Below are 19,917 nucleotides of genomic sequence, written 5' to 3'. Positions count from 1 at the left end.
CCAATGAAGCCAGTTTACAGACAATTGAAGCTAGCTTCTCCCTCTCGCATTTCTGCTAAGATACAGGCTCCCATCTCTCCCAGGAATAAACTCTCCTAATAATGTCTACTGTTGATTTTACAAAGCTTCCATGAACAGTCTTTCCAAGGGCCTTGCCAAAACTCAAAATCTGCTCTTATGGCATAGATAGAACTTAAGAACACTGTGTCTGGAAAACTTACGAAATTTATAGTCTGGTTTTTACCATGATCTAATGGTACACCTCATAATTGGCTACTTAGGATTCTGAGTTAAAAAGCAAATTTGCATGCATGTGGCTACCTCTCTCCTTGTCTTTTTCCTAGATTCTTATTAAAATGGAATTTTTAAAAGGAAGAAAGAACTGTATTATTTTCTTGACCTTAGATACTCCAGATCTACACCAAGAACACAGAAATTTCTGCAAATGGAACTGGATGGAAGATTAGGACTATCATGATCCTGCCTGCATGAGAAGTAACAGCATGCCTTAGAGGCCCTATTGTGGAATTTCACTAACATCTCTGAAGTTCAGGCAAAAGTTGTGCGTATGTGTGCTATGGGTCAATCAGGCAGTTCCTCTGGGTCTCAGGAGGCCTGGGAATGAACAGGCACCACAGGACACTAACAGGAAGCCCAAAGTGATGCTTACTCAATTTTCATTTGTAGTTGATATTCCTACTAACAAGTTATAGAGGTCCTGAAAGGCAAGTGGGTTGGGTTAAGACTATCAGCTGCTACATAAAATATGGCGGGGGGGGGGGGGGGGACTTGAGTAGAGAAGGGATACCCTTGCTTGCAAATCTCTTCTCACTTTTCTCACAAGTTATTTGGATATCTGAAGAATAACACAACACAATAAACCCACGATTCCTCTCTCTCTTGGTCTCCCTTAGGTCTCCTAGGTCTAGAGTCTTCAAACAGGAATCACATATTCTGGGAGAAACCATGGTGGGTGGCAACACTAACCATGAATATATCTTGCCTGATGAGGATTAAAGATAATAGTTTATGTGAAGCTGTACTCAAGTTCAAAGGCAAGGAACATGCTGAAGAACTGGCACAAAATTCTTCTGGGAAATGGCTTATGCAGGAAATAAGAATGATTCAGAGGTATTCTAATTCACATTCTCAGGAAAACCCAAGAGAACATTTCATGTAATGTCAGGCAACTTAGAAGAGTGGTTAAGAACCACTGGTGAAGGGTGCTCTGGGACACCTCTAGCCCATATCTATTCCACCCATTGCTATGCCTCTAAGGTGGCCTAGGTGAAGCACCTCCAGTACAACATCCCCCAGTCCCCACCATAATGGCCTTCAGTAGAACATTCTCCAAGACCCCAATGGTATTTCCCTGATTTTAGCTGCCCCACCAAGACATCCGGGTGTTATACACCCTGGGACTCCCAAGACTGTACTTGTTCTACTTCTACCATCCCACCAGGGTAGCCTTGAGCTGTGCTAACACCAGTTCCAGCTAACCTCAGTGCTAGTACCTACTCCAGTTCTAGCCATTCCATCAAGGGAGCCCTGAGGGAATGTACCCTGGGACTACCTGTCTCATGCCCACTTCAGCTCCAGCCAGCCTACCAATGCCACTAGTCATATGCAGTCTACAGAGGGGATACTCTTACACAAGGCCATTCCTTCAACACTAGGATAGGTAGCTGTTGTGTTTAATTCATCGAAATAAACACAGAAAGTAAAACAAAGTGAGGAATATGTTCCAAACAAAGGAACAAGATGAAACTATAGGGGCAGAGGACAATAAAATAGAGGAAAGTAGTTTATCTGACAAGTGGTTGAAAGTAATAGTCATAAAAGGGGCACCTTAAGGGCTCAGTTGGTTAAATGTCTGCCTTTGGCTCAGGCCACCATCCAAGATCCTGTGATCAGCCCTAAGATAGGCTCTCTGTTCAGTGGGTAGCCTGCTTCTCCCTCTTCCTCTGCCCTTTCCCCCCTGCTCAAGCTCATGCTCTCTCTTTTGCATACTTTCTCTCTCAAGTAGGTAAATAAAATCTTTAAAAAAGAGAGAGAGAGAGAGAAAGTAATAGTCATAAAGATGCTCACCAAACCAGGGAGAAGAATGTAGGAACTCAGAACTTAAACAAAAAATATAAGGAAGAAACATCAGAGCTAAAGAATACAAAAACTGAAATGAAAAATACTTGAGGAGAAATCAACAGTATGTTAAAAAATACAGAAGAATGCATCAGAAATCAGGAAGTTAGAATAGAAATCATCAAGTAAAACGAGCAAAAAGAAAAAAGAAATTTTAAAGTAAGATAGCTTAAGAAATCTCTAGAACAATCTCAGGTGGAATAACATTTGCATTATAGGGGTCTAGCCAGGAAAGGAGACAAAGAAGCAGAAACCTTATTTAGAGAAATAATGGCTGAAAACATCCATAACCTGGGGAGGGAAACTGACATCCATGTTCAGAAGGCATAGAGAGTCCCAAGTAGATGAATCCAAAGAAATCTACACCAAGACATATAATTAAAATGACAAAAATTGAAGATAAAGAATCTTAAAGGCAGCCAGAGAAATGCAAATAGTCACATACAAGGGAAACTCCATAATATTTGAAGGCTTCAAGTGATTGGCAGGATAAATTTAAAATGTCAAAAGGAAAAACTTAAAACCAAAATTACTATACCCTGGAAGATTATTATCAGAATTAAAGGAGAGTTATAGGGATGCTTGAGTGGCTCAGTCGATTAAACATCTACCTTCAGCTCAGGCAGGTCATGATCCCAGGGTCCTGGGATTGAGCCCCACATTAGCATCAAGTTCCTTGCTCAATGGAGAGTCTGTTTCTCCCTCTGCCTCTGCCCCTTCCTCTGCTTGTGCTCTTAGTCTCTTGCCTCTTTGCTAAGTATCAAAGATATTTATGCTTAAACAAATGTCTCCCTCCCAGTGCATCTTTTTTTTAACGAAAATAATAAAAGAGCATTAAAGAGTTTCCCAGACAAGAAAAAAACAAAAGACGTTCATCACCACTAATCTGGCCTTGCAAAAAAATGTTAGAGTGTTCTTAAAGCAGAAAAAAGGGTATAACTAGAAATAAATATGTATATGAAAGAAAAAATATATAGCTGATAAAAGTAAGTATAAAGGCAGAGTATTGGCCAATGAAAAGGCCAGTATGTAGGCTAAAAGACAAAAGAGTGAAATAAACTAAAAAAGTGTATGAAGGACAAAATTAAAAGATATAAAATATAACATTAAAGCATAAAACATGGTGGGGAGGGAGAGCTTTTAGAATGCATTCAACCTTAAACAACTATCAGCTTAAAATAGGTACTAAATATATACACGTGTGTGTGTGTGTGTGTGTGTGTGTGCATGTGCGCACATACATACTGGCTTAAGTACAGGAGATATGAATATCTCCCACATATATATGCACTTCATGGTAATTAGAAAAAATCTGTGATAAATACATAAGAAAATGAAAAGAAAAATAAAACAGCACTAAAGGAAAACATCAAACCACAAGGAAAGACAAAAGGAGTAGACTACAAAAACAGAGAACAATGAACAAAGTGGCAATTAGTGAATATCAATAATTACTTTAAATGTAAATGGACTACATACTCCAATCAAAAGACCTAGAGTGGCTGAAGGGAGAAAAGAAAAAATACCTATCTATATGTTGCCTACAAAAGAGTCACTTCAGATCTGAAGACACATACAGAATAAAATCGAAGGGATGGAAAAAGATGTTCCATACAAATGGAAAAGAAAAGAAAGCTGGACTATCGCACAAAATAGATTATTTTTTAAAAGACTGCAACAAAAAACAAAGGCCACCATTTCACAATAATAAAAGGATCTATCTAACAAGAGGATATAATAACTGTAAATAACTCTGTACCCAGCACTGGGGCATGTAAATATATAAATATTAACAGAGATAAGCAGTAATAAAATAAGAGTAGGGGATTTTAACACCTCACTTGTATCAATGGATAGATAATCCAGACAGAAAATCAATAAAACTTTTTGGCATTGAATGACACTTTAGACCAGGTGGACTTAATAGATATATACAAAGCATTCCATTAAAAAAAAATCAGAATACATGTTCTTTGGAAGTGTAGATGGAACATTCCCCGGGATAGATCACGTTAGGTGACAAAATATGTCTCAATAAATTAAAGAATATGAAAGTCATATTAAACATCTTTTATGACAACCATGGTATGAAACTAGAAATCAATTACAAAAAGAAAAATGGAAAAATACTAACATGTTGAGGCTAAATGACAAGAGTCAATGAAGAAATCAAAAAGGAAATAAAAAAATACATGGAGACAATTAAAATGAAACACAACATTCCCAAATCTATAAAACACACAATAAAAGCAATCCTAAGAGGGAAATTCACTGTGAGACAGGCCTGCCTCAAGATACACACAAAATCTCTAATAAATAACCTAACTGAAAAACTAAAAGAAAGAGAACAAAGCCCTTAGTGGAGGTAAAAGAAACAGAAGCTTAAAAACAAACATCAATGAAATTAAATGCTGTTTCTTTGAAAAGATCAACAAAATCTATAAACCTATAGCCAAACTCATCAAGAAAAAAAGGGTACAAATGAAATCAGGGGAAAAAATAAGTTACAACTGACAACATCACAAAAACACAAAGTGTTAAAAGAGTAATATGTCCACAAATTGGAAAGACTAGGAAAAAATGGACAAACTCCTAGAAACATACAACCTTCCAAGACTGAATCAAGATGAGAAAGTCTGAATAGACTATTACAAGTAATGATATTCAATCTGCAATTTAGAAACTCCCAAGAAACCTAAGTCCTAAACCAAATGCCTTGACTGGTAAATTTTACCAAACATTTAAGAATAGTTAGTACCTATCTTTCTCAAATTACTCAAAGAAAAAAAATGAAGTGGAAGAAATAGTTCCAAACTCATTTTATGAGGATAGAATTACCCTGATACCTACACCAAAGATACATACACCAAAATAAAAACAATAAAACACAACCCAATATCTGTGAACACAGATGCAAATATTTTCAACAAAATAGCAGAAACTGAACTCAACAATAAATTAAAGGGAGCATACACTCTAAATGGGATTCTTGAGATGCAAGGATGCCTCAACATTCACACAACAATCAACATGATATACCACATTAATAAAACATAAGATAAAAATCATATAATCATCTTAGCAGTTGCAGGAAAAACATTTGACAAACTTCAATAGACATTTATAGAAAAAACTCTCAACAAAGTGAGTACAGAAGGGACATACTTCAAAATAATAAAGATTACATATAACAAACACACAGCTAACATCATATGTAATGTGAAAAAACTATAAATGCTTTTCCTTAAAGCTCAAGAACAAGATGAGGATGCTCAAAATTACAATTTTGGGTCAGCATAATATTGAAGGTTCTAAGTAATAACAATTAGGCAAGAAAAAGAAATAAGAGGCCTACAAATTGGAAAAGAAGAAGTAAAACTATCACTTCTTACAGATGACATACTTTTTAAAAATATTTTTTTTTACTTATTCATGAGAGACACACAGAGAAGAGAGAGAGAGAGGCAGAGTCATAGGCAGAGGGAGAAGCAGGTTCCTTGCAGGGATGTAGGTCAATCCCAGGACCCAGGGATCATGATCTGAGACAAAGGCAGACACTTAACATTGAGTTACCCAGGTGCCCCATCAGTTGTGTTTCTACACACTAATAATGAGCTACAATGAAGAGAAAATAAGAAAATAATCCCATCTACAATTGTATCAGAATTAATAAAATACTTAGGAATAAATTTAACCAAGAAGTTGAAATCCTTTGCATTGAAAACTATAAGACACTGAGGTAGCAAAAAATTAATAGAGAAATATTTCACACTCAGAGACTGGAAGAATATTAAAATGTCTAAAGCCTGAAATAAACCCTTGCTTACATTGTCGATTAATCTATGATGAAGGAGACAAGAAAGTTAAATGTGGAAAAGACAGGCTCATCAACAAATAGTGTTGAGAAAACTGGACAGGTACATGCAAAATAACAAAACTGGACCACTTTTTTTTTTTTTTACATCATACACAAATATTAACTCAAAATAGATTAAAGACCTAAATGTAGGATGTGAAACCATAAAACTTAGAGAATAGTGAACTTTTGGAGATCCATCTTACCAATATTTTTTTGAACCAGTTTCCTCAAGCAAGAAGAACAAAAGTAAAAATAAACAACTGGGACTACATTAAATTGAAATGTTTTGCAAAGCTAAGGAAACCATCAACAAAACTAAAAGGCAACCTACTAAAAGGAAGATGATATTGGGGCAAATTATTTATCTTGATAAGGCTTTAATATCTAAAATATATAAAGATTTCAATTAGCAATAATCGCACCTCGGATAAACCTCATTGGCTACGATACTTAGACTCCTAACTCTGGGAGGCGAACTAGGGGTGGTGGAAGGGGAGGGGGCGGGGGGTAGGGGTAAATGGGTGACAGGCACTAGGGGGGGCACTTGACGGGATGAGCACTGGGTGTTATTCTGTATGTTGGTAAATTGAACACCAATAAAAAATAAATTTATTAAAAATAAATAAATAAATAAAATATATAAAGAACTCATAAAACTGAATCCAAAAAAATACAACTTGGTTTAAAAATGTGCAGAGAATCTGAATACACATTTTCCCAAAGACACAAACACACCACAGGTGCATAGGGAGTCTCAACATTACTAATCATCAGGGTAATGCAAATAAAAACTGCAATAAAATATCACTTCACATCTTCAGACTGACCAGTATCGAAAAGGCTAAAAATAAGGAAGTGTTGTGCATTGTTGGTGGGAATGCAAATTGGTGCAGCCATTGTGTAAAACAGTACAGAGGTTTCTCAAAAAATTAAATACAGATATGCCTTATGATCCAGTTATTCCACTAAATTTTTATACAAAGAAAATGAGGACACTAATTTGAAAAGATATATGCACTCCTGTTTATTGCAGCATTACTTACAATAGCCAAGATATGGAAGCAAACCAAGTGTCCATCAATAGATGAACAGATAAAGAAGATGTGATATATGTGTGTATGCAATAATATTCTGCCATAAAAAAATGAAATTTTCCATTTGCAACATGGATGCCTCTAGACAGTATAATGTTAAGAAAATAATCCCAATAAATATAAATATCATATGATTTCACTATATGCATAATTAAAGAAATAAACCAAATGAACAAACAAAAAAAGAGACAAAAACCAGACTCTTAAATACAGAGAAAAACTGGTGGTTGCCTGAGGGGCAGTGGGTGGGAGGAATGTGTGAAATAGGTAAAGGGGATTGAGACCATATTTATCTTGATGAGGACTGAGAAATATATAAAATTGTAGACTTACACAGGAAACAAACTGTTGGTTATCAGATAGGGAAGCAGTTAAGAGTGAGAAAAATTGGTGGAGGGGATTAAGATTTACCAAGTTCCAGTTATAAAGTAAATCATGGAGATGCAATGTACAGCACAAGGAATACAGTCGATAATATTGTAGTAACTTTATATGGTGACATAGTAACTAGACTTACTGTAGAGATCATAATATACAAAAATATTGAATCACTATGTTATATATCTGAAACTAACAAGGTATTGTAGGTCAATTATAGTTCAATAAAAAAAGATTTAGCCAATAGGGTTATTGTGCATTTTACATAATTTATACACTGGAAAAAATGTGTGACACAAATTAATTATGCAACATGAATTAATCATTATTAGGAAAATAGAGCAATCATAAATAAGCCATTTAAAATCAGTAAAGACAGCAAGAGATAAAAAACACAATTGCTCTATTAAAAAATAAGAAAAAGGCAGTAAACAGAAGAGTGAATACTATGTAAAACAGAGTTGTAAATTAGATACCAAGTGGTAGAGTTCTTTCCAAAATTTAGAGAAGTAAAAGCAACAGAATTATGGATTTATTTAAATAATCATGAAAAAAGTGATGCAATTATCACTAAAAAGGTGATCCAAATATATCATACAAGAACCATTCTGAGGAACAGAGCAAATAGAGAAAACACTTATCAAAGAAATTACTAAAAATTTAACTTCTAATCAAGATGGTGCACACTCATCAGGGAAATACACATCAAAACTACGATGAGATATCACTTTACACCTGTCAAAATGTCTAAAATTAACAACACAGGAAACAAAAGGTGTTGGCAAGGATGCAGCAAAAGGGGAACCCTCTTGCACTTTTGGTGGGAAAACAAACTGGTGCAGCCACTCTGGAAGACAGGATGGAGGTTCCTCAAAAAATTAAAAATAGAACTACCCTACAAGCCAGCAATTGTATTACTGGGTACTTACCCAAAGAATACAAATATACTGACTGAAGGGATGCATGCACCTCCATGTTTATGGCAACGTTATCAACAATAGCAAAATTATGGAAAGAACCCAAATGTCCATTGGCTGATGAATGGATAAAGAAGATGTGGTATATATACAATGGAATATTACTCAGTCACAAAAAATAATAAAACCTTGCCATTTGCAATGATGTGGGTGGAGCTAGAGTGTTATGCTAAGCAAAATAAGTCAAAGACAGATACCATTTGCCACTCACATGGAACTTAAGAAACAAAACAACTGAACAAAACAAACTTTTTAAGTTTCCTTAAAAAGTTTAAAAAAAAACAAACAAACACCATACAGTCCAGTAATTCCACTACTGGTATTTAGCCCCCAAAAGCTAAAACATTAATTTAAAAAGATATATGTATTCCTATGTTCATTGCAGCTTTATTTACAATAGCTAACATATGGAAGCAACCCAAGTGTTGATAGATGAATGGATAAAGAAAATGTGTGTGTGTGTGTTCACATATGCACAATGGATTATTACTCAGCCATAAAAGAAGAATGAGGTCTTGCCATTTGTAGCAGCATGAGTGGACCTAGAAAATATTATGCTCAAGGAAATATGTCAGACAAAGGAAAATCCTGTGTCATTTCACTTTTAACTGGAATCTAAAAAACAAATAAACAAAACAGACTCACAAATACAGAGAACAAACTGATGATTGTCAGAGGGGAGTGGGCAGATAGGCCAAATCAGTGAAGAGAATTAAGAGATATAAATTTCCAGTGACACAACTACATTTCAATAATAAATTATTTTTTAAAAGCTAATTGGTTGGCTCAGTATGTGGATGCAAGCCACAAATACACAGTACCTGCTGTAAAGCTGTTGTCTTAGCAGAGGGTTGGAATGGTCTGTTAAGAACACAGTGAGATGTCATTTCAGAAACAACACCCTAAGAAGAGCATCAGGATGCTCTTATATATGCTTATATGCTCTTTCAGTATTTATATACTGGAAATCAATGATTATTGCATGATTCTATGTCCCAATAGGTAGTAAATAAGGGTTGAGGAACAAAGGAATGTAAGGTATAGTCTGGCTTATCAGTTCCAGTGATCCCTTGATATTCTGGACTTTGTGTCCACACAATTCTGGCCTCTACAGACACAAAGGGAAGCCTAGCTTCTCATACAAATGACAGCAAGAGTATCACTCAGCTTTAAGCTTTAGCAGCTAGACACTTTGGGCTTCTCATGCCAAGGAATGATCTGGCAAGAAGAGAAGTCAAAATCTTGGCAGCAGTAACTGACGGGGATCATCAAAAGAATCTTGGTAAAATAAAACAAATGAAAGGGTCTACATATATCAGTAACAACAATACAAATATTTGCTGAATGGATAAAGGATATTTCAGCAAAATTATCTGCTGAAAGACAGAGGAGTCTCAGGATAGATTTAAGAACAGAGATACACCTAAATCAAAACTATAGCCAAAGTTTAATAAAAATTGCGAAGACAGGGAAATTGCTTCAATGGTTCAAATTTTGTGAAAATATACCCAACTGAAAAATACCAAAATGCCAAATGAAGTCTCACAAAGATATTTAAATTTGTGTTGCAGCATTCTCAAAAATCTAAGAAAAAAAATCCCAAGGATTAAAAAAACAAAAACAAAAACAAAACCTCCAGGGCACATAGATGAATTAAGTGTCTGCCTTTGGCTTAGGTCATGATCCCAGGGTCCTGGGACTGAGCCCTACATTATTGGGCCTCCTTCCCCCTCCCCCCCCCGCCCCCCGCCTCTGCCTACCACTCCCTCTGCCTGTGTACTCACTCACTCCATCACTGTCACATGAACAAATAAAATCTTTAAAAAAAACCCAAAACTCCAAGATCATTAAACAAGATTGACAAAGAACCTTGGGAAACAATAATACTAAGAGCATATGCCAAAATAAAATTTTAAAAATTCAGAGATTAGTGTGCAATAGGACAGAAAATGTAGCATTGAATCCTTGTAAGGAACGTATGTGAACCTGATATACCCCTGCATAAAGCTGGGTACTTTGTTTTTTTGTTTTTTTGTTTTTTTTTAAGCTGGGTACTTTGAATGAAAGGGATTCACCTCCTATACACAAGCCTAGTGGAGGAACTAGTGGAGGGACTAATTGGGGGGGCGAGGGGAAGGTTTTCATCAAGAAAATAAGAACCTCTGTCTCTGACATAGTTCCAAAAGAAAGGGAAGTTTCTTCTGAGAAGCTATAACCACTGACTCTTCTCATATGCATCTCGTTTCATGTTTATACTTCTGTGAGGTCCAGGACACCTCAAACAGAGTAACTAAAGTAGTCCTCGATATTTGAAAATCAATGTGATTCACTATATTAATATACTAAAGAAAAAACAGAGAATGGTCTTAATTCAGGAAAAACATCTGACAAAATTTGCATCATTTCAAGAAAAACACACCCAGAAACCTAGGAATAGAAATTACTAACCTAATAAGAAACATTATTTTAAAAAATGACAGCTAGGGATGCCTGGGTGGCAGTTAAGTGCCTGCCTTTGGCTCAGGGCCTGATCCTGGAGTCCCGGGATCGAGTCCCACATCGGCTCCCAGCATGGAGCCTGCTTCTCCCTCTGCCTATGTCTCTGACTCTGTCTCTGTGTGTCTCTCATGAATAAACAAATACAATCTTTAAAAAAAAAATGACAGCTATTATCAACCTTAATGGTTAAAGACTGAAGGCTTTCCCATAATACAACAAGCCAAGGAAGTTCTTATTAACTTCTTCAAGACTGTAGTGGAATTATAGATAGTGCAATAGAACATGACAAAATTTCCTTTATTCAAAAGGAGAAAATAAAAAGTCTTTATTCATAGATGATATGACTTTCTATATCAAACACCCAAAATAATATACAAAAAGCTTCCAAAACTAATAAGTGATTCATCAAATTCTCATGTCAAAAGGTCAACATTGGAAAGAGTTTATTGTAATTCTCTACTGGCAATGCAAAATTATTGGCATTTGAAAATTTTTTTAAAGTAAACATTTTTTAAATGTTACTATCCCAGAAAAAGCTCATCTTAAGTATAAATATAACAAAATATGAAGTATATATATTAACATTTTTAAAAATCCATGAAATCAATCAAAGAGCCAGATAAATTAAATGATTTAGCTTGTTCATGGAGTGGACAACTCAATATTATTAAGAAATTAAGTGTTCCCAAATTTATCTATATAGTCAGTGCAACCTCAACAAAAAGACCAACAGACATTTTTGGAAATAAGATTTCAAAAGTTCTACGAAGTGGAAAAGTAACTAAACTAGCCAAAATGATTTGGAAATTTAAGGATAAAGTTGGAGGACTCATGACACCTGACTTCAATACTTACTATAAAATTATAGTATACAAGACATTGTGAAATTGGCAAATGGACACCTAGATCAGAACAAAATAGAGAGTCCAGAAATAGACCCACACAAATATAGTCAACTGATTTTTGACATGGTTACCAAAAACAATTAAATTAAGAAAGGATAGTCTTCTCAATAAGTGATACTAAAAACAATGGATTTCCATATGTAAAAGAAAAAAAATCAACCTCCAACACATCTTCTACAATATTTAACTCGAAGCTGACCAAATGTAAAACATAGAAGTATAGTAATTCCAGAAGAAAAATTCAGAGAAAATCTTGTCAACTTGGGTTTGGCAAAGGATTTTTAGATTTAACACCGGAATTAACCATCTGTAAATGAAAAAATGTAGTAATTTGGACTTTATGAAAATTTAGGAATTTTCTTAGTGTTGAGACTGAATAATCAAGCTACAGAGGGGAAGAATATATTTGCAAATTACATTTATGATGAGGGACTTGTAGCCAGAATACATAAAGAACTGTCAGAATTCAACAATAAGAAACCAAACAATCTACCAAACAATCTATCTTTCCTTTTTTTTTTTTTTTTAAGGGTAACTTCTGCCAAGATGATGTAACAGGAACCAGATGTATCTTCCCACAAGAAATGACAAAGAAAGAAAGAAATCAATCACTCACTCAATCTGAATTAATGGTTTTCAAAACATTGGATCTCAGTCAACAAAATACAGAAATTCCTGAGCAATGAAAACAAAGTGAGCCCTAGGATTGTCCAGCTTACTACTCTAGGAGTTTTCTGGCAGTTGAGCAGGAGGGAGAACACAGGTGGAGCTCATCAGACTCTTGATTTGACACATGCCAGAAATTCTAGAGAGACAGAAGCACTTATAGTTTGTAGGAAAGAGTAGTAGAGAATAAAGAGCTATACAGAGAAGAAAAAGAGGTCTGCCTAGGGTCACCCTTGAGTATTCTTCAGAGGTAACATCAGAGTTCACAGAAAACCTGGCTGGAAGAGTGCCCATTCCCACAACCCAGACTGGAAAGCCTAACAATCCATGGGGCACTGAGCATGGTACTCAGACAGGTAATGCCTCCATAGTAAAGAATTAGCGGTAGAGTAAATCAACTGCTATGGTCTCATCTAAGGAATCTTCAAACCAAGACCCAGAAGGATGCAGCTGTTTCCAAGTAACTCAAATACATGCCAGATCAATGTTCAAATATGTTTATAAGAACAAAAATATCAGCCCCCCCAAAATAAAATTCTCAATGTTTTCATCCAACTAAAGATTATCAAACATTTAAGAGTCAGAAAAATATGACCTGTAATGAGGCGAAAAATTAGTAAATAGGAACCAACCCATCTATGATATAGATGTTAGACTTATCATATAAGGACATTAAAATATAACTATTCCATATGTCCAAAGAAGAGAGAAAGAATAAATAATATTCAAAATATAAAAATAGACAAACATATATACAGCAAAGATGACAAAAGTAGGGAGAACATGTATTGAAAAACATGTAAAAAAATCTGAATTTAACACAAATTTCTAGAAAAAATAAGGCTTCTAAAATGGAAAAAAGCAGAAGTAGAATACTTTTTTTTTGCCCACTATGTCATAATGACTAATATGCAGACTCTGAACAGGATTGCCTCAATTCAAATCCTGGTTCTAAAAGCTTATCTGTGTGATCTTGGACAACTTAAAATTTCTGGGCCTTGGTCTCTTCATTCTAAAATGTGGATCATAAATAGTACTTACCTCACAGAGTTATTCTGAGAGGTTAAAATGAGTCTAGAGGTTCAGTATTTAGAATGGGGTCTAGTACACAGTAAGAGCTATGTAAGGACTACCTCTTTAATAATATTACTACCAAAGGTCATCATGCCTATTACAAGGAACTCCACCTCTTGGTGTAAAACCTAGAAAAATTCACCTGTGCATCAGAAGACATTCACTGCAGTGTTAGTGTATATTTATAAACATTTCACAAGTACCTAAATCTCCATCAACATAAAAATGGATAAATTAATACTGATTATATTTGCATAATAATATGAGGCAGTACATTAAAATGAATAAAAGAGTGGCAGCTACCATCATAGACAAGTCTCAAAAACAACATAGGGTCAATGAAAAACATAAGGTTCAGAAATATGTGTGTAATATGATGCCATAATATCAAAAGTTAGACGATGCAACATAACATACATGTGAACTCATGTATACACAGCATAGAGAAATGTGTAAGAAAGGTGGACCACAAAAATTAAAATAGTGGAGTGGGAAGTGGAAGAACACACAGGAAAGTTCAACCATAGCTGTAAATTTAATTGTGGCATCTGCAGCAAACTATTAGGATATACTGAAACTTACTGTATCGAGGCATACATATGAGTATTTTATTCTCATTTTCCTGTTTTAAATGTTTCCTAATAAAAACAATTTTCTGACTAGAATGAACACTTGAGTATTAAAATTGAAAGAGATCAAGAATGACAAACTAAAAGAGAGGAGACAAACATTTAGACATAGCTTGATGAAATTTTTGAAAATCAAGGATAAAAGATATTGGAACTATCCAGTCATAAGAAGTCCACTTAACAAGGGGGAAAAATTGTAGGGAACTATAAACAGTTCTCTAACACTAAATGGCAAAAGTCACAGGGCAAAGTCTACAGTTTTGAAGAGAGACTGGGTATGAGAAGTTCATGTTCCCATCAGCTGATGATTGGGTGTAAGGGAACAAGGATATTCTTAGTCATTGAAGGATTCAGAAATTACACCTGAACTCTCTCTGAAATATCTACTGAAATACATTTCAGCTGACCAAGAGATCAATCCAAAGAAGAAAACCGTAAGTCATGGTATAAAAGAATTGAAGATGAACAATGTAGTCTGTAAATGTAGTTAAACCCAAGTAATTATGAACCAGACTTAATACATTATCAGTAGTAACATTTGACAAATAGATTTATACACCAAAAATTAATAATCTTATAGATCTAAACTGACAGTTTGAATCAACAAAAAGTATAAACATGGAAAGAGATAATGCAATTTGGAGTTCCTTATATAGCAGGAAGAAAAGAGAAATTTCCATTTGTGTTAGTTGTAGTTTACTTAATTTTTAATTCTCAGTAAGTAGAATGACTTAAAATATAACCGAGACTTCTGGTTTCAACTCTAGCATGTAAAGATTTTGGAAATCAATCCCATTCTGAGAAGAAAAAGTTGGACAAACTGAAAGTTAATGTCTTTTCCTGTGCTTATCAGAGAACTGAGTTTATAAGTCAAACTGAGGCCATAAAATCTGGAAAGACAGGTGAATCCAGGGTTATGGCCCATATTTGCCTAACTGGGGAAGAAGCCAATGGAGTTAAAACTGGTAGAAATACTCAACTGGTCATTTGGATGAATTGCTAAAGGCTGCAGGTTGACTGGTCCAAGTGTGAGAAACTCCTGGGAGCTGCAGTCTTAGAAAAACCCCCACATTTCCTGGTCTTTTCCTTCAGGAAACCCACCTGGTTGGAAAGATCAGAAAAAGAGTCTCTGGCAGGTGGAAGGGAAGAGTAAAGCTTATGAAATATGTCTTGAGTTTTCTCAAAAAGGAGAAATATTTTCCAGGATGAAAGATTTTACCACAGCATTGCTCAAGAGCCATGGGAGAGGGCATTGCTCTCATTCCAGCTCCCTCTCACCCTCTTGTCTCACATAAGGGAAATAGCAGTCATCTATATGTTATGGGCTGAGATGTGTCCTCCTCAAAATGTCTATGAAGTCCTAACCTCCAGTACCTCCAAATATGACTGATTTTGGACGTAGGGTCTTTGAAGAAGTAATTAAGTTAAAAAGAGCTCATTAGGGTGGAACCTAATTAAACATGACTGGAATTCTTATAGAAAGAGATTAAGACAACACACACAGAGGAAAAATAAAGGTAGAAGACAGCCAAATGGGACACGTGGGTGGCTCAGTGGTTGAGCATCTGCCTTCGGCTCAGGGGGTGATCCCTGCATCCTGGGATTGAGTCCCACATCAGGCTTCCCATGGAAGCCTACTTCTCCCTCTACCTGTGTCTCTGCCTCTGTGTGTGTGTGTTTCTCGTGAATAAATAAATAAAATCTTTATTTAAAAAAAGAGTTTTAAGAGTCTCTCTGCAGAAGAATACTTAGGGATCCCCAAAGTTAAAAGGAAGAAAAAAAGGATGCTAGAGGAATTTGAAACAACTAGTACATATACCTAAAGAGAACATGAGATAAAACCTACATCCTAACTAGAGGGACATAAATCTCACACTAGAAATCTATTTACTTCAATTCCTATTACACAATACAGGTTCAACTTTCCACCAAAAATTAAAAATATGCCAAAAAGCAAGAAAAAAAGAGTCTGAAGAGAAAAGGTAAACATCAGAGTCAGACTCAGCTATGAAATAAATTGTGGTATTATGAAGCAGGAAATTTAAAATGACTATAATTAATATGGTAAGAGTTCTAATAGAAAAAGTAGACAATAGGCAAAAACAGATAATATAAGCCAAGACATGGAAGTTCTGAGAAAAGAATCAAAAGGAAATACTAGAAATTAAATACACTGTAGCTGAAATGAAGAATGCCTTTTATAGGGTTTTTGGCAGACTCAGTAGGCTAAGGAAAGAATTCGTGAGCTTGAAGATAGGTCAATAGAAACTGTGAGAACTGAAATGCAAAGGAAATAAGAATGAGAGAATAGAATACTATATCCAAGAACAATGGGACAATTTCAAAAGATGCAACATGCATAATTAGAATAGTAGAAGAGAATGGAGCAAAATTAATATTTGAAGTAATAATAGCTGAGAATTTTCAAAAAGTAATGATAGATATCAAACCATAGATCCAAATATAGTTTAAAAAAAACTCTACTTAGACATATTATATTGTAACTGCGGGAAACCAAAGACAAAAATAATATCTTGAAAGAAGCCTTTCCCTGTAGAGAATAATACACTTTGCCTGGAGAGGAACAGGGTAAGATTTACAGGTCTCTTAACAGAAACCATGCAAGCAAAAAGAAAGTGGGAGGAAAAAAAATTAAAAAAAAAAAAAAAAAAAAAAAAAAAAAAGAAAGTGGGAGGAAATATTAAATGTACTGAAAGAAAAAAAAAGAAATGTTCAACCAGAATTTTATCAAAATTCTATTTCAAAAGTGAAGGAAAAGTTAAGTCTTTCTCAGATAATCAGAAACTGAATTCACCACCAGCAGGCCTACCCTGCAAGAAATTGGAGGAAATTTTCTTCATGTAGGAGGATAAAATAAAAAAAAAAAAAAAAAGGAAGAGCATCAGCGAAGGAATAAAGGTAACATAAAAACTTTTTTTCTCATTACTAACTGATATAAAATGTAACTCTGTTTAAAGTACTAATAGTAATTACAGATTGGATTGTTATAGTATTTTCGTAAGTGAAATGAATGACAGCATTGTCACAAAGAATTAGTAATGCTCTATTAAAAGGCACCTGCACTACACTTGAAACAAGTGTCAACTGAAAGTGATCTTACATTAATTAAAATTAAATGTTTTAAACTCTAGAGAAACTATTAAAAGTATATATTCTTAAAAGTGTGATAGATATGTTTAAAAAGGGTAAAATGAGATCATATAGAATGCCCATATAAAACCAGAGAAGGCAGAAAAGAAGCTTCTGGCAATAAACACAAAACAAGTACAAACATAATCACTATTAATTCAATTATACCAGTAATCACTTAAATATGAATGATGTGTATAGGCTAAATAAAAGAAGGATGCAGAAAAAGGGGAACCCTCTTATACTGTTGGTGGGAATGCAAACTGGTACAGCCACCCTGGAAAACAGTATGGAGATTCCTCAAAAAACTAAAAATAGAACTACCCTACTATCCAGCAATAGCACTCCTAAGTATTTACCCAGAGGATACAAAAATACCAATTTGAAGGGAAACATGCACCCCAATGTTTATAGCAGCATGATCTACAATAGTGAAATTATGCAAAGAGCCCAAACATCCAACAACTGATGAATGGATAAAGAAGTTGTGCTGGGGGCACCTGGGTGGCTCAGTGGTTGAGCATCTGCCTCTGGTTGAGCATGGCCCAGGTCATGATCCCGGAATCCTGGGATCGAGTCCCACATCAGGCTCCCCACAGGGAGCCTACTTTTCCCTCTACCTGTGTCTCTGCCTCTCTCTCTCTCATGAATAAATAAAGAAAATCTTTTTTAAAAAGTGTGTAGTGTATATAATGGAATATTGTGTATTATAAAAATATATAAATACACACACATATAATGGAATATTACTCAGCCATCAAAAAGAATGAAATCTTGCCATGTGCAATGACATGGATGGAACTAGAGAGTATTATGCTAAATGAAACATCAGTCAGAGAATGACGACACATGATTTCACTTATATGTAGAATTTAAGAAATAAAACAAATGAACATGGTGGGGGGGGAGGAGAGGAAGAGAGAGTCAAACCAAGAAACAGACTCTTAATTATAGAAAACAAACTGATGGTTACCAGAGGGAAGGTGGAGGTGGAGGGGAAATAGGTAATAGGGATATAGGAAGGCATTTGTCATGGTGAGCACTGGATATTTTATCTAGGTGTTAAACCACTGAATTCCACACCTGAAACTAACATTACACTGGATTTGGCAACTGGAATTTAAATAAAATCTTAAAGAGAAAAAAAGTAAAAAAAAAAAAAAATCAAAGATGGAGATTGTGGGAGTGGTTTTATTAAAGAAAAGCCAGGGCACCTGGATGGCTCAATGTTTGAGCGTCTGTCATCGGCTCAAATCAAATCCCAGAGTCCTGGGATCAACTCCTGCATCAGGCTCCCCACAGGGAGCCTGCTACTCCCTCTGCCTACATCTCTGCCTCTCTGTGTCTCTCATGAATAAATAAATAAAACCTTAAAAAAAAAGAAGGTCATGAATAAATAAATAAAACCTTAAAAAAAAAAGGGGCAAAGCTCTGTTACTGGTAAAAAAACAAAACACTTTAAGGATGGATAGGTTAAGAGCAAAAGGAGAGCTACATCATGCTATCAGTAAATAAAAGAAAGTTGAAGTTAGCTATATTAATTTCACAAAAAGTAAATGTAGCAATCCTAACCATGTATGCACATAATAGAGGAACAAAAACAGTGAAACAAAACTGACAGAACTGACAGAAGAAATGGACATATTCACTGTTATGGAGACTTCAACACCTCTTGCCAGTACTTGAGAGGTCAAACAGGAAGAAAACCAACAAGGATATAGTTAAGCTGAACACTACCAATCAACTTGAATTAACTGATAATTTCAGAACATGTCTTTTAAGAAAAATGATCACTTCGTAACATATATAAATATCAAATCATTATGTTGTACTCCTGAAACTAATATAATGTTAGGTCAATTATATCTCAATAAAAAAGAAAAGTAGAAACACACACACACACACACACACAAAGGCAGAATGAACACTCTTCTCAAGTTCTCATGGAGCTATCACCAAGACAGACCACATTCTGGGTTATAGGACACACCTTAACAAATTTAAAAGAAAAAAAATTATACAAAATATGTTCTCAGATCACAATGGAATAAAACTTGAAATCTATAACAGAGAGATAGCTGGGAAATCTCCAAACATTTGAAAATAAAGAATACACTTCAAAGACATGGAAAATTTTTTTTTTAAAATAAGACATAGATCAAAGAAGTCTCCAAAATAAAAACTTTATCAACTGAGTGCAAATTACTAAATTTCTGAGATGTAGCAAAAGCAGTGGTTAGAAGGACATATATCACATTAAATGCATAAATTAGAAAAAGAGTAACAACGTAAAATCAATAACCAAAACTTCCACCTAGGGAAACTACAGAAAGAAGAGCAATTTAAACATAAAACAAACACAAGAAAAGAAATAACCAAAATTAGAGAATAAACCAAAGAAATTGAGAATAGGAAAACAATAAATTCAATAAAATTCAAATCTTATTTGAATGATCAACAAAATTGATAAATGTTTAGCTAACAAAGACACCATATGTAAATCAACGCTGAAAGAAGGGCCAACATCTATTGATCCTCTGGACATTA

The 19,917-nt window shown here is 34.9% G+C and overlaps 1 long non-coding RNA gene across 2 annotated transcripts in view; it reads left to right on the top strand.

The window, feature by feature from the left end:
* Positions 1–19,917, top strand: part of LOC111091465 — a 48,147-nt gene that overhangs the window by 12,905 nt on the left and 15,325 nt on the right. The window contains exons 2-3 of one of the 2 annotated variants that reach the window (XR_005355284.1): positions 406–562; positions 915–1,131. This is a non-coding gene — a long non-coding RNA (uncharacterized LOC111091465). Of the gene's footprint in view, positions 1–405; positions 563–914; positions 3,416–19,917 lie in introns of those variants that run through there. The other variant, XR_005355283.1, reaches the window with a different exon arrangement.

The sequence above is a fragment of the Canis lupus genome, chromosome 2 (assembly GCF_011100685.1).
Source record: "Canis lupus familiaris isolate Mischka breed German Shepherd chromosome 2, alternate assembly UU_Cfam_GSD_1.0, whole genome shotgun sequence".
Classification (NCBI taxonomy): Eukaryota; Metazoa; Chordata; class Mammalia; order Carnivora; family Canidae; genus Canis; species Canis lupus.
The sequence above is the reverse complement of the archived record's forward strand: the minus strand, read 5'-3'. Positions and strand labels throughout refer to the sequence as shown.